This window comes from Schistocerca gregaria, chromosome 5, assembly GCF_023897955.1.
Source record: "Schistocerca gregaria isolate iqSchGreg1 chromosome 5, iqSchGreg1.2, whole genome shotgun sequence".
In the NCBI taxonomy this organism is placed as follows: Eukaryota; Metazoa; Arthropoda; class Insecta; order Orthoptera; family Acrididae; genus Schistocerca; species Schistocerca gregaria.
The window spans coordinates 168,230,580-168,243,625 of NC_064924.1; positions in this window are offsets into that span (position 1 = coordinate 168,230,580).

Genomic DNA, 13,046 nt, shown 5'->3' on the forward strand with positions numbered 1-13,046 from the left:
TATTGAAGAATCTAGACAATCTTGTTACAAATATTGGTAATAAAAATTATATCAAAGGTGTTATGCTCTTTAGCAGGCTGAATTTAAATGAGCTTACGTCCGTTGCAGAAACGTTTTGTGAAGAGTATTTCGCTATCTGCAGAGCTGTAGCACTGTCGAAAATAACGTACAAGTGATTGAAATCGAGCCTTTGCGATTGGTAATAGCGTGCAGAGCCTATATGTATGTGTGTAGAGCTGTCAGGGGTGGATGCTTGCAGATTGGACGCATAACTTTGCCAACCATTTGTCTCTAAATGACGGTGCTGGGGAGACTTACTCTGTAGATAGAGAGAGAAGAGAACTCTTTATGGCCCAAGGTGCTACCTGAAAACGTCATACTGCCAACTAACGAATAACTTATTACTGGCGTAATAAAGATAAATATCCAAAAGCTACAATTTGTAGATGTTCTGACAAGATTGTGGGTACACATCAGAGTTGGAAGGTATGAAAAGAGATAATGAAGCACATCTGGTAAGCAATAAGAGCATATAGCTATTGAAAAAAACAAATGCAAGCAGCAAAAGAAATTCACTCTGTACACATGTCCACTCCTTATTGCAGATCCATATACGATGGAATGGAAGTCAAATGAACATGTAGAGCTGTTTCCTGACTTTGAGTTTTCCTCGAGTGCAGTGCTACATTAGTCTGCAGACAAGCTCTCTGATGGGTCAGAGCAGTATACAGAATTCTTTCCAGACTTCGCGTTTCCAGTACATTCATCATTTGCACCACTAATTGACCCTTTAAAGGTATGAAGCGACTATTGCTATACTTTTCTTGGTTGTCCTATCCAAAATGCATGCATGTGGATCATCAGGAAGAGGGGATTTCTTAGGATTTTTAGCAGGCTGGTGTATAAGGCTCGTAAATATTCTGGTGGATATGATGCATCTTTTAAGCGAAAAGAAAAATTCTGTGGAATAAATATGCCGAGTAGCGATGAAATGGTTCAAATGGCTCTGAGCACTATAGGACTTAACATCTGAAGTCATCAGTCCCATATAACTTAGAACTACTTAAACCTAACTAACCTAAGGACTTGCCCGAGGCAGGATTCGAGCCTGCGACCGTAGCGGTCGCGCGGTTCCAGTCTGTAGCGCCTAGAACCGCTCTGCCACCCAAGGCGGGAGTAGCGATGAAGAATTAATATATATACATGTCATAGGCGTAAGAGATAAAACGTCAAATAATTTTTATTTGCAAGAAAAGGATAAAACCTTCAATTATTATTCTTGTGTTAGATCTGTTAGAGTTTTGAGAGAAACGTCTTAGCGTAATCTGCCAGACCGTGTACAATTATTTAGTTGATAAAGTTAAGTCAACAAAAGTACCGGTGTTTTATTTAAAATGATAGTATACCTAATCTAATTGTATCTGCCATAAACAATCTGTATTTGTGTAGTAATGTTCCCAGCAATCAGCGTGAAGATAATTGGCGAAGGATAATGGTCGTTAACTAACATTTTATTAGCGGTCTCGTATCGTAACATGTGTCCTTTCAAATCAGGGACCTGTATCTTTTAAATATCGAAGTCTGATGTTTCCTTGTCTGGCGACCGTAAGTAACAAAATAACATTTTAATGGTTTTAATTACGAGAGCCTTTATTCCTTCGAGGCCCTTTCAAAATCACTTAGAAGAAAGTCATCATAAAAGTCAAGCAAAGTTATATTAATATCAAAACTTAAATTCTGTTTGAGAGACGGCAACTCGAACGTGTAATACGAATATTTATGTTATTTGATGAAAAACCAATCTTTATAGAAAATCGAACAACACTTCGGCATTTCAGCAATACGACCATTTACGTATGGAAAACTGTCGAAAAAATATGAAAAATAACATAAAATCTGTAAAATTCGAGAACAATCTGTATGATCTCGAAAAAGATGTGAAATACGTAAAATTGATGGAAATACGACGAAATATGTAAAATCGCGAAAACCTATTAAAATTACGGAAACTGCGTGAGAATACATAAAATTAGAGAAAAAATTCCATGAAATGAGTAATGAGCAAAGTCAATAAGTGGACGAGCGGTTCTAGGCGCTTCAGTCTGGAATCGCGCGACCGCTACGGTCGCAGGTTGGATACCTTCCTCGGTCATGGATGTGTGTGATGTCCATGGTTAATTAGGTTTAAGTAGTTCTAAGTTCTAGGGGACTTATGACCTCAGATGTTGAGTCCCATAGTGCTCAGAGCCATTTGAACCAAAGTCAATAAAGTTGCGTGTCCTGGAGGAAAGTGGGCAGATGCTGCGTATACACAACTTAGTAATGGAAAGAGGGCGCATTCTAGAGATGTGGTGTCAAGGGACAATCGTCATATTGTACCACATATGAGCAACACAGCCTGTCATCGGACCATCACATGTGTGTGATAGAGGAAGGCTACTAGGGGTGGTGGTAAACTGCAACTCCTCTCGTAGTGTTTATTTCCTCATAAGATGTCGCTGTTTCTTCATATGCATTTTCATTTGCCGACGATCATTTTATAGGTCTGCTGTGGACATACCGTTATTTTCGAAGCATAGCCGGCCTTGAACTTTGTAAATAGCAGGCGTCATACACCTCCAGAAACGTATATAATGCTTGTGTTCTACAGAATCGATGTTTTCTTTGTTGTGCAATGTAGCTGTTTTATCACCCACCACTCGAAAAATGACCCTCTGTTTAAACTTACAAACGCCGTGACAAAGGATTCAACACAAACAAATGCACACTAGCTGTTGTCCTCGACATCGAGCTTGCCTTTGATAAGCTGTGCCATCGGAGCCTACCGTTCAAACTGTCGCAAGTAGGAATACCAACCAGTATGATCCGGATAATAAAACCTTACATAATCAATAGAACCGGCAGATTACACATAGGGGACCAAACACCATATCCCTTTATCCCACAAGCAGGAATCCCCCAAGAAAGAAAACTATCACCACTACAGACACGCTGTATACTACAGACGTCCCTAAACCCACTGCATACTGGTGAACCGGACTAAAAACAACAGCAATATGACGTAAGACAGGAACATACCTCCGAAAATTAGAAACATGGAAGACAAAATGGCAAATAAGGCCAAATCCTACAAAAGCATAAACAATCCTATTCAGACATAGAAACATGACAAGAAAACGAACACAGCTAAACGAAGACATTCGACTAACACTGTGGGACACATCAGTACGACTAAGTAGAACACCCGAATACCTAGCAGTGCACCTGGACAAGTACATGAACTGGAGCACTCATTTGACTCACCTACTAAACGAAGTAACAAACAGGCAAAACCTAATGAGACTAATTCAGGGACACTTCCACGAATGCGACAAAAAGACAGCAATACATAAGTACAAAACTTGCATTAGGTTGTTAATTGAATACGTCACATCGACTCTAGGTGGCATCTCAAGACAAGTTGCAAACTGATTCTTGAGCACTGAAAGACGACTGCCTTGCAGTATACAAAGACTACCCCCACTAATCCCTTGCAATGGCGTATACTGCATCACAGAAATAGAGCCCCTACAGGCAAGACTTACCCGACTCACAGCAAATTTCGGCAAACACATCCTACAAAAACGACCTGATATGAAAGAAATAATTACAACAACACTACTGACCAAAAGAATACCCCGACACAAATTAATAGTGCCAGAACGTACAGTGGCACACAATACATCGAAAATACTTTCAGAAACCGCTCCCACCATAAACCGATAACACAAGACTCAGCACAATGTCCAAACTTAGGCGAACAACTTGAACCATGAAACAGCACAGCGAGATATACACAAACATAGGCACACACATACATACACACACAATACACACAGGAACACAAGCATAAACAACCAAACTAAGCTAAATTACAACACTCATAACACACACACATGCACGAAACTAATTCAATTGCCTGCACCTGGAAATACGCATACATCTAACAAAGTAGTCCCGACTCACCCCACATATTGTAAACCACAACCAAAACCTATACAAAAACTGTATAAATGTACTCACATTGAGTTTCTTATATTAAGCTTTGTGAAACCAAAACAATTTCAATAAAATGTAATGTAAATATAATGACAATGCACTTTTGAAAAGAACTGCAAAAATCGTGAAAAGTAAAATAAAGAACTATAAGCAGAAGTTCATATGGCTGAAAAGGGCATATGTAAGCCTTCAAACAGCCCACTCTCCCCCACCAGGGGAGAGAATGAAAAGTGAAACAACTAAAAATTGGGCCAGTCTGAGGTGTTTGTTTGTTTAGCGACACCATCTGCTCAACTCACAATTTTTCGTTTGTCCTCAAATTTTACAAGTGTGGCATGTGCACTGGCGTTTTCCTGTCAGGGGGAACGAATGTATACATTAATACTTTGTCCCCATCTTCCACTATCTCCTACCTGTCCAACATTCAATTTCCCTTCACCCTTCTCACTAGCTATGGTACAACAACTACACCTTACCTGTCATATGGTTTAAAGTACAAAGTTCCAGATCATGCAAATCCTGTATTGCATTCTTCCACACCATCACAGGACCAGTTGCTTACAGGAAAGTCCCTGGAACGCCGACATTTAACCTGCCTGCCATGATGCCGGCTACATGAGGGATTGGCGTGCAGCACGCTGCTATATTGATAAAAACCCACTTTAGTGCAATCATCTTACTGACTGAACCACGTTATTATGAGAGGGTTATAAAGTAACAAATAACACATGATTTGCATTGATAGACAATTTATTCACACTTTGGTAATGGCATATGAGGCATTACATCAACAACAAGCAACCACTAATTCATTTTTACAGCATTTTTCAAATAACTCTTTATTTTTAACTCAATAAAATGTGTTTTGGGTCTCCATCACCACACACCAGTCACCATGTGCTACTGCTTCGATGCCAGTATTCAGGTGCTATGATCCACTGCACAGTGCACAGGGAGCTACCTATATCTTCACATCCAAACTCTGTCCTTGCACCATCGCTGTAACGCTCCACTGTTCAATGTATGGTGCGTGTGATGGGATCCAGTACTGAACTACACCATTCTGTTTGAAACGTTATATACACTTCTGGAAGTCAGGGAAACACGTTGTGTGTTTGCATCATTACATAAATTGATGAATAGTTCAGACAATAACAGATCCTCGTCCTACTCCAGCGTGCTGACCAGGTCTGCAGCTGCTGGAGGTTGTTACAATCTCTGCTGGTCCCAACAGGAGGCAAGTAACAATCGATAATGGGGAAGAGTAGGGTTTGGAAGCCAGGTGGTTGTGGGGTCGAATCCCAGACTGCCCCAGAATTTCCCACCAATTATACAATTCCTAGTATCTTCCAACAGGATGCAATGAAAAAATCCTAGAGGGGGAGGTGTAGCGTTTGGACACAGAGCAGCTGTAGTATCGAATACAGCTCCAGAATTTCCTGGCAAATATTCCAGTCGTAATATCTACCAATAGGATGCAAGGAAAAAATCCGGAAGGGGGGAAAGTAGGCTTCAGAATCAGGGCAGTCGTAGGATATAGCTTCTGCACAGCCTCCACACAAAATGATAACGATTTAATTAATTAATCAATCGCTTTCATAGAGTGGGAGAGGGGGTATTCGCATAACACAAGCCTGGACCTGAAGCATATCATGTTCAACATCAGAATACCAGAATGGCACAATAGGTTAAGAGGAAGTACATGAATCGAGCTAATTCCTGGAAATTTTTTTCGATTACTTTCATTAATTAGTGAATTAATTTGATATCAGAAGTGACACAGGCTCTCCCGGAGGAAGGAAGGCTGGGGTTTTCCAAGAAGGGGAGGGTGATAATGTAATGTTTGCTTGTTCTCACATTCAAAAGTGCATGAAATTCAAAAAAATCGCGCATGTCGGCGTGGGGAGTGGTGGGGAGTTAGGGTGGGGTTGAGTGGGATGTTGCACGGTGGAGTCAGGTGGGACGGGGATGGGCAGGGTGTGGCAAGGTGGGATGTGGCATGACGGGGTGGGGCTGGGATTTCCAGAAAAGTGCAATTGTATTGACAGCCATGTGCAGGCTCGGGAAGCCCACATCATTGGGAGGATAGGGGTAATTAATTAATTAACTTGATATTATTTTATATCAAATATGTGCTCATGCCAACCTTACCTTACCACTGACACCTGCAAATGCAGATCTGCACATGTGGGCTTACAGTAAACAAAATGGCTTATTCCACCATGGAAATCTTGACCTCTATGAGATCCTTCTGGAATACAAGTATTAAGAATCTGGTGCAAATACATTTAGCAGAAAATCATATTAATCATGACTGCAGCTTTCAGGGAATAAGGTGTGAGGCCAAGTGATTTCTTTATCTCCTGAAAGAAAAGATGTTATGACTAATGACATGTATAATGAAAGTCGACTTTTTGCAATGATATTTCGGCTGAAAATCATTTAGGCATCTTCATGTGAGTCTTTTGCACTGGAGACTACTACTCCACATCTCTGACTTATATCAAAAATTGGTGTAGTGGTGCATGCACAAAGACAACCAGCACATGACTTACATTTGTTGGGTTTAACTTCCTCTTTGAATATTGTTCCATAGATGGAGTGCTATGAGTTGTATGTTAATTGTAAATCAAACTGTTTATCGAACATATTTGGTTGGATGATCCATTGAAAAGAATTGTAAGAGAAGAGTTGGTAAGAAAATAAAATATGCACATAAATGACAAACTATGTTTTTTGTATATTGAGAAAAAGTGCTCAAGGCAGATTTTAAATTTAATGAACTTCTCAACAATCAAACAATACACTTTCTTATCTCCCAAATGTAACAACTTTCAGTACTATAACCAAGTTAATTCTATGGCGCAACAATAGCGAAAAAAAGTAACATCATTACTGTGTTTACCAGACATTCCATTAGATTTCTTCTTTCACAAATCAGTTTCATAATAACGTCGATAGAACAAAACCATAAATTGCGACATTAAATTTGAACCATAATATTGCCGTACCTTCCTCACTTTCCTAACTCTAACACAGCTGAACTTCGACTGCTCTCTCTACGAAAGCTAAACATTGTCTGCTTTACTGCACCCTCGCACAGCTCAGCGATACTCACGTAACTTCTGTGGTTCAGCCTGCAACATCGCTGCTCGCTCACAATAGATTCAGATACCAAAAATTCATATACCGAAACTATACATGACACCTATCATTACCCTACAGCCCGTCGAACCAAAATTTTACTGGTGAGGTGATGTCAACGACATTTCTGAGACTGGAAAATTTTACTTTCCGAAAACAATGTTCTGATAGAAAGATCTAGAAAGGTAAATATAAAAGTTTAAAGGTACAATACGAGTACACAGGTAATAATTAAGCTACACAGGACAGAAAATAAGTACAAATTTATTGCTGGACATAAGCAGTTGCATAACTGAAAATAATTCCAAATCATTGCTGGACATAAACATATTGTTACAAGCATAGTATTTGCGAAATACTGGGGTGCCATCACTGTAGTGCGGACTGGATTACATGTGTAAGCTGTTAGTACAGAGAGACAACAGAATATATACATGTATTGCACAAAGTAGTGTTCTAAGTGCAAAGAAAATGTTTACCATCATCCTAGGTTGCGGCAAAAAAAGTGTCTTCACAGTAGTAAAATTTATAAATAACTGGCAACCATTCATGCGTAGGCATACTATATGACACATTTAGGAAAAATCTTGCAGTCCCACAACCAATGACAGTATAAATATTATTTGAAAAATTCAGTGAGACACTCTTGCAGACCACTGGGACGTTTACTCAGTAGAACCAACCAGTGCGCGACAACATTGCAGTCCTGCTGACACCAACACCAGAAGTATTTGATATTGGCCATAATGAAGAAGTAGCAAGCTCAGAATGCGCTACAAAAATAGTCCATCCATTCTGTAGCCAGAACCTAACATCTGATTACAAACATGTCTCCAGAAGACATCCGCAGTTAAGTGCAGTACAGGCTAATCACAAGCCAGTGTATAATCAAATAAAATATGAGAGCTAACAGTGACTCCCAATGAAAATATTTCAATATATGTGCAGAGCGCAAATAAAGTACAAATGCTTCATACAACACAATAGGGTATATTCAGACAATGAAATACAATGGTGAACTAGTATACATATTGCATCCAGGAACAAAATGAGAAAGATATTTCCTCAAAGGGAAAAAATACCAAAATACAGTACGTCTTAACAGTGGCGAAATGTCTTGAAACTAAGGAAATAATCAGTTTTTTAAAGGTACTTACAAAGTCCACGTGTCAGAATAATGTGCAGACTTAGTTGCTGTGTTAACAAGAATGTTGACCTTAAAGAGCAAAAATATCAGCATACAGTAAAGAACTGGCTTAAAACAAAGCAAATAATTGAGGTAGAAATATCAGCAAGAAAAGAGTATATATAAAGTTCAATATATCTTAATAACGACAAATTGCATGGGAACACCCCATTATATTCAGTGTAATGTGCAGACTTAGTTGCAGTATGACCAAAATCATTGGATACAAAGTTATAGTGGTGGCATGTGAAAAGAAGTTATCAAGAGCAAAGTATGTCACTTTCGCTAACACGAGTAACACACTTCTATAAAATAGTTGTATACATTCTGAGAAGTGTGCAAACACAATTGCTTTATGATAAGGCACTTTCCATGTGATTGCAACAACATATCTATGTTAACATAAAAAATATTTATACTAATATCTAGGGTAACTATCTCTACAAAGTAAACACACACAAGGGAAAAAAAGGATATCTACTAACTACAGGAACAAATAGAACATGAGGAGAAAAAGGAAGGTTTGCATAGTGCACTAGGCCTATTGTATCTGTGGAAAGAAGTAATTTAAAGTCATTCGTCATGTGTCAGTCAAGATAGCAACAAGAAGAATTTGGCTAAAATAATGAATATATGTCAGACTTGACAAGATAAATATTATCAGATAGCAGAAAAAGAGTCAGGCAACATGTATCTAGTTATCCAACCACAAATCACCATAGAGAAAAAGGAACCAAGTCTAGCAAAGCAGTAAATCACTTAAAAGTAACCCCAATCTCACACCTTTTATACAAGGAAAAAAAATATCATCATGAAATCAGATGAAAATATCGTTATCTACACAAAGTCTTTCCGTAATATATTGTCTTCAACAGAAATAGATCATAAAGACACTTTGTAATACTAGAAATACATACAGAATGTCATAAAAATCATACAATTTGCCGACAAAGACAAAAGTTGACGTATTCTCGACCCAGTATGACCTGTTACAAAAATAGATTAGTACAAACTCCGAAAATTCATCAGGTGCAAAACCATGATACATGGCCTGCCAAGGTGTCTGCCACATGGCCATTACATCAACACTTACATTTAGTTTTGTATATACAAAGCTGACTGTGCTATCCTGCTGAATTATATAGATATCACTCCCTAACAAAATTATGGTAAGATGACGGCAAAAAATGGAAATATTTACAAGCACAAGACGGGTCTGTAACAGTTGCACAAGATTTAAATTTGCTAATGGTATGACCTACATACAACATTCTTGAAAAGACAAAGCATGAGTATAGAAAATAATAAGACACAAGTTATGTATAGTAGTGTCAATGGTGTGAGTATGTTGTCTGTCAAGCAGTGTAAGTGTTAACTAATTCACTCACTACATGTGAGAAAATCATAAGTCCCACAAGAACAAGCAGTCAAGATAATGCAGTAGGTTATTATTAGGCAAGGACAAAATGTCATAGTATATCGTAGTAATTAGACCAGGAATGTATAGTGCTGTAAGATGTTGTTGTGACTCGCCGATCTTTCAAAGCGCCGCCGCGCAGTTACGCGCGTCCTCTACATGTGGCGCTGTCTGCTAGCCATGCAACAGCAGCGCCACCTAAGCGGCCAGCCAGCCAGCGGCTGCTAGACTTGGACTCAGTTATGATTTGACTGTTGATGTGTACACACGTCTTACTCTGTTTACTTACCGAGCGAGGTGGCGCAGTGGTTAGCACACTGGACTCGCATTCGGGAGGACGACGGTTCAATCCCGTCTCCAGCCATCCTGATTTAGGTTTTCCGTGATTTCCCTAAATCGGGATGCTATTATCCGATCGGCGCCCGTCAAAGAAGTTAGGCAACGTGCCCTTCAGTTGGCAAATCCGACTCTAGATGACGCCCTACCCATCGCTCAGTCTATTGAAATTTCTCGCGCCACTGGAGCGCAAATAGAAGCAAGGGGCGACGTCGGGGAAATACAACCTCTGTGCGATGTTGACGAAGCGTGTGGCGTGTCCTCGCCGGCCAACGTGGCCGAAGTACGCTCCCAAGCGCAGCCCCGGCCTAACTGTAAACAAACCTCTAAGAAACTGCAGCAAAACCCTCGGCAACTTCCTCATGTCCGCGGTGTTTTACGAAACATTCACGAGAAGATTGTCCACAATGTTGGGCCGTGTGTCACAAATGCAAAAAAAAAAAAAGGGTCATGTGTCATCCGTTTGCAAATCCGACCGCATACATGATGTTCATGAACATGACGCTGATTCTGATTCTGTGTTGTCTGTCAATTGTACTTCTTCCCTTTCAGGGAAGTTATTCCTCACTGTCCAGATACTTGGTCGAGATGTTCGCATGCAGGTGGATACTGGTTCTGCTGCCACTATCAACAATTCTCAGACGTATCTTCAGTTGGGTTCTCCAGTCCTGTCGCCTGTCTCTAGGCAATTACGGACTTACAATAAACAGAAGATTTCTCTCTTGGGACAATTTGATGCTGAGGTATCTTACAAATCTGTCGTTCACAGTGTTCCCAGATTTGTGGTCGACCATAGTAATGCAGAGAATCTTTTTGGTTTCGATGCCTTTCGCGTTTTTGGGTTCTCCATAGATTGCTCTGTCAATATCGTCTCTGATGCTATTCCTTATGCTCGACTGGATTCCTTGTCGACGTCATTTTCGTCCCTTTTTTCTCCTAGGTTAGGCCGTGACAACGACTTTGAAGCTCATATCACGCTCAAACCCAGTGCTCGGCCTAAGTTTTTTCGGGCTCCGCCCATTCCTGTGGCCCTTCGTGATCGGGTCAAACGGGGGCTGGATCGTCTCACAGCTTCAGGGGTCTTGCTTCCTGTCAATTCCAGTGAGTGATCCTCTCCTGTCGTTGTCGTTGCTAAACCAAATGGTGATATTCGTCTTTGTGGCGATTTCAAAGCCACTGTAAATGCTCAATGCCTTATCGACACTTACCCTATGCCACGATATGAAGAATTGTTCACTAAACTTGCTGGAGGCCAGTATGTTTCTAAACTTCACCTGTCAGAAGCCTATCATCAACTTCCTCTCGACGCTGCTTCCCGGCAGTTTCTGGTCCTTAACACGCCTTTCGGCCTCTATCAATACCAACGATTGCCATTCGGGGTTGCCAGCGCCCCTGCTCTCTTTCAGGGATTCTTGGAACTATTATTGCTCACTTTCCCTGGGTGTATCAATTACCAGGACGACGTTGTTGTCACTGGCTCCAGAACTGAGAAACATCTTCAAAATCTCTGCACACCTTTTCATGTCTTACAGACTGTCGGTCTTAAGTGTAATTTTCAGAAATCAAAATTTTTTTCATGCATCTTACAGAGTACCTGACGTCTCAACACAAAAGTTTTGTCTCAAGTACAGATAGTGTTGAGGATCAGTGGACAAAGTTCAAACCATCGTACAATATGCGTTAGATGAGTATGTGCCAAGCAAGATCGTAAGAGATGAAAAGAGCCACTGTGGTACAACAACCGAGTTAGAAAACTGCTGCGGAGACAAAGGGAACTTCACAGCAAACGTAAACATAGCCAAAGCCTTGCAGACAAACAAAAATTAAGCGAAGCGAAATGTAGTGTGAGGAGGGCTATGCGAGAGGCGTTCAATGAATTCGAAAGTAAAGTTCTATGTACTGACTTGGCACAAATTCCTAAGAAATTTTGGTCTTATGTCAAAGCGGTAGTTGGATCAAAACAAAATGTCCAGACACTCTGTGACCAAAATGGTACTGAAACAGAGGATGACAATCTAAAGGCCGAAATACTAAATGTCTTTTTCCAAGGCTATTTCACAGAGGAAGACTGCCCTGTAGTTCCTTCTCTAGATTGTCGCACAGATGACAAAATGGTAGATATCGAAATAGACGACAGAGGGATAGAGAAACAATTAAAATAGCTGAAAAGAGGAAAGGCCGCTGGACCTGATGAGATACCAGTTCGATTTTACACAGAGTATGTGAAGGAACTTGGCCCCCTTCGTGCAGTAGTGTACTGTAGGTCTCTAGAAGAGCGTAGCGTTCCAAAGGATTGGAAAGGGGCACAGGTCATTCCCGTTTTCAAGAAGGGACGTAGAACAAATGTGCGTAACTATAGACCTATATCTCTAACGTCGATCAGTTGTAGAATTTTGGAACACGTATTATGATCGAGTATAATGGCTTTTCTGGAGGCTAGAAATATACTCTGTAGGAATCAGCATGGGTTTCGAAAAAGACGGTCGTGTGAAACCCAGCTCGCGCTATTCGTCCAAGAGACTCAGAGGGTCATAGACACGAGTTCACAGGTAGATGCCGTGTTTTTTGACTTCCGCAAGGCCTTCGATACAGTTCCCCACAGTCGTTTAATGAACAAAGTAAGAGATTATGGACTATTAGACCAATTGTGTGATTGGATTGAAGAGTTCCTAGATAACAGAACATGTCATTCTCAATGTAGAGAAGTCTTCCGAAGTAAGAGTGATTTCAGGTGTGCCGCAGGGGAGTGTCATAGGACCGTTGCTAATCACAATATACATAAATGACCTGGTGGATGACATCGGAAGTTCACTGAGGCTTTTTGCAGATGATGCTGTGGTGTATCGAGAGGTTGTGACACTGGAAAATTGTACTGAACTGCAGGAGGATCTGCAGCAAATTGACGCATGGTGCAGGGAATGGCAG